The 3,853-nt window shown below is 42.6% G+C and overlaps 1 pseudogene; it reads right to left on the reverse strand.

Moving 5' to 3' along the window:
• Positions 1-2,481: 2,481 nt before the first annotated feature.
• Positions 2,482-3,273, reverse strand: LOC118831475 (annotated as a pseudogene).
• Between the last annotated feature and the right edge of the window lie 580 nt (positions 3,274-3,853).

The following is a 3,853-nucleotide window of genomic DNA, read 5'->3' on the forward strand; positions in this document are numbered from 1 at the left end:
AGAAGAAATAATAGTCATAGCTGGCATTTATATAGTTCTTTAAGAACTGTAGAAATGCTTCAATACTGTTATAGTTTGGGAAAAAACCTCCAAAAAAATGCAAGAGGGAAAGACATGACGTTCTGAAGAGCATTGGAGCTCAGAAAGCCACCCAGGGCTACCTGCCCTACAAGTTTGGGCTTAACCATAAATCAGAAAAGATGGACATTGAGTAATAAAGAAGCACCTGAAACATTCTTGGGGTGAAAAAAACAGAACGGAAGAGACTATTTGCTTCTTGAACACTCCAAGACAACAGATGCAGGAGTGACAAACAAAGCAGCCAAGAATGGCAAGACCAGGAGTGACAACAGAGACCAGTATGAGACTAATTTCTTAAACATACGAAAGGAGACAGTGAAGGAAGAAATGGAAGTGACAATGGAGAGACAGCCTTGGGGCAAGATGAACAGAGCCTAGTCACCCTGCCTAAAAAAAAGTGGGAGGGTGCATGGAAAGGGGAAGGGGAATGTGGAGAAAAGTCAAGTGTGATGTGCTTGAGTCAAATTGAGGGTTGGCAATGAAAAAAGGTGACCCCTTTGGTCTCCAGAAAAGGAGAGCTTACAAGGGAGGGAGGGGAAGAGGGAGTAAGGGAAGAAGGATGTCTCCTTTTGGTGGTGAGGAGTCCCCTGACATTCTATGAAGGGAGATAGGGAACTTTGTGCTGGGTGTTGTCTGGGGAATTTGGTGTTTGAGGGGGAAAAAAAAAACTTTTACTCTGGAGGGAGGAAATTAGAACTCCAGGGGCACCTGGCACTTGGGGGAGAAGGAGGGCATGGACTCAGGGAAGAGATTTTTTTTGAGGCAAATGGAGAAAGAAGGTAACCAGGGGCAGATATATAAGTAGTAGAGGACTACATTATCAGGCATGTGATGGGGAGGCTCTTCCCAGGGACAATGTCCTCTGTGACCTGTGGGAATCAGGAATTTTTCTGGAATTGAGACACAATGGAAAAGGGGAATCTGTGGGACAACCTACATTGTAGTGGCAGAAACTGCCTAGAGGGGAAAGTCCAGAATGGATACTTTGAAGTTATGATTACACGAGGAATATAGAGAATAGAGAGACCTGACAATTAGGGAGGGTCTGTAGAAGGATAGATAATGAACAGAGTAAAAGAAATCCTGTCAGGAAAGGGGCTCGAAAAATGACATTTTAAAAGTTAATGAACTCAGATGAAAGGGATATGAGAAGGCACCCCTGACCTACAGCTTTGTGGAGGCAGGAGGTCCACAGGGGTTACGCATTTCACAAGTTTTCAGACTTTTTCGATACACCTGTCAGTTGCGCTGACTTATTTTTTCCTCTCTAAAAAATACTATTTGTCTAATGGGATGGCTCTCTACCAATGAAAACTTTGTAGAAAACAAAAACTAATGAACAGAACTAGAGGGGGAGGAGAAGGAAGGGGGATTTACTTGACCGAGGTGGGAAAAGAGAATAAGAATCCAGATAAGGCAAAGAAAAGTCCAAAAGGAACAAGGTAATGTGGGAGAGAGGAATGAGGGGTGAGGGGAAAAGAACATGGGAATTCCAGTGGGAATAGGGCCACCTTAAAAAAAGATTGTGCTAATGTACTGATGAGACATAGTATTTATAGCAGAAGGGGGTGGGTGGGGGCAGGAAATCATACCTAAAAAAAAAAAAACCATACATAAACTTAACTCATAACTTTAGAGATGAATAGGTTAACCACTCAATATAATGAAAAAGAGATTGGATAAGGAAACAAAACCCTACAATCTGTTGCTTAGAAGAAATACGTTTAAAAAACAAAGGCATACACAAAACAAGATGAAAAAAAATTTACTAGGCATCAAGTTAATCTAAAAAAACAGGAGTTGCAATCATGCTATCTGACAAAGCAAAGCATTCAAAAAATAAAAAGGAATAAACAAGGAAACTACATTCTGACAAAACCAATGTTAGTAGTTAAAATTCAAAAATTTTTAAATCCTGTCAGACTATAATGATTTATCCAAGAAATCATTACAACCAAAGAATGGTTCAACATTAGGAAAAGAACATAATATTAAAAAACTATCCAAAACCACAATTATATCAACGGATGCAGAAAGTCTTTGACAAAGTACAACGCTCATTTTTCTTAAAAAAAAAAAAACTATGAAGTATGTACAGAGGAATGTTTTTATTTAGTATATAAAAAGCATCCATCTAAAACCAAAGGCATGCATCATGTGCAATGGTGATAACACTATATTTATTTTCCAAAGAGAGTAAAGCAAGGATGCCTGCTCTTCCCACTATTATTTTTTTTTAGCCTTTTCCTCTACTTTATTTCATACTCCCACCACACCACCACAATAATGACTTCTTGTTAATTTAAACTAAAAACCATTAGGGGTTCTGGAAAGGTAGGGGTGTGTGTGTGTGTGTGTGTGTGTGTGTGTGTGTGTGTGTGTGTGTGTGTGTACACTGGGGAGAGGGGGAACGGTGTCACATCCTGAGGTGTTGGGGGGGAGGGGAGGAGACAAGTCAGCGGATGGTCTTGACAGGGCTCTTGAAGTTGCTGGCTGCCTGAAGCTGCAGTTGGTAGGCCATAGGGTGGATCTTGAAGCCATACAGCCTGGGCACAAATTGGTTGTCAGGCCGTTTGGGCCTGTACTCAGGATGCACCATGAAGAGCATGTGAGGAAAGCCAGTGCCAAAGTAAGCACCATCTGTGTGGTGGTGCCTGGACGACCTGGGGATGTAAACATCCATGCACTTGGGGCAGTACAGCTTCACCATGGCCTCACCTGGTATGTCTGACAGTCCAATGGGCAACATGGGCTGGTTTTCACAATATACACGGGGACAGTAGCCAAAGTCTCCCTGCTGGTATTTTTCCAACATCTGGGCGATGCCACGGTTTGTGAGGATGTAGCGGGCATGAATCAGTCCATACAGCATCTCGGCTGCCTGCTCGATCAGGTCACTCTGGTTGGGGTTGTCCTCCAACTCCTCATCAGGTTCCAAGTCGAGGATCATGTCTAGTGCCTGCCTATAGTGGGGCACCTGTTCATTGAGCCCTGTGAGGTTGGATATAGTCTTCATCCACCTCGCAGAAGAACTCATTGCCACGAAGCCCCCAGAACCATGAGATCCATGATACTTCCTCTGAGCTGCTCATCTTTACGTCAGCTACCGGGCCGGGGCTGGGGAGGGAGAGGGAGAAGTTGCTCCCAGGGGCGGCGGCGGCGGCAGCAAAGCCGCGCAGCGAAGGCGGCGAACCCGACCGCGGCAGCTCCCGCTATTATTTGATACAGTTCTGGAAAGGCTAGCAACCAGACAAGAAAAAGAAAAGGCACAAGGATAGGTTCCAAGGAGATAAAGCTGTCTCTGTTTGCTGCTGATGGGTGGCATACTTGGAATATTCTAGGGAATCGACAAAGATAATGAGACCACAGCTTCAGCAAAGTTGCAGGCTACATAATCCTCAAAATCAATTACATTTGTACGTAACAAAATCCAACAAGCAATAATAAGGAAATTCCCTTCCAAATAACTACAGAATGCATTAATGTATCTGGGGATACGTCTTCCAAAATTATACAAAATACAGGTGCTCCTTAAAGAAACAAAAATGATTTAAATATATGGACGTAACAATTCAGTGCTTGCTGGGCCATGGTGATACAAAAATAAATACACTTTTAATGCTATACCAATCAAATTACCGAAGGGATATTTATGGAACTTGGTAAAATGATAATGCATTTGGAAAAACAAAATATCTAGATTATCAAGGAAAATTATGGGGAAGGGGAAAGTTGAGATAAAGAGGAATAGCGTTTCCAGATCTCAAACTAT

This window comes from Trichosurus vulpecula, chromosome 1 (assembly GCF_011100635.1).
Source record: "Trichosurus vulpecula isolate mTriVul1 chromosome 1, mTriVul1.pri, whole genome shotgun sequence".
NCBI lineage: Eukaryota > Metazoa > Chordata > Mammalia > Diprotodontia > Phalangeridae > Trichosurus > Trichosurus vulpecula.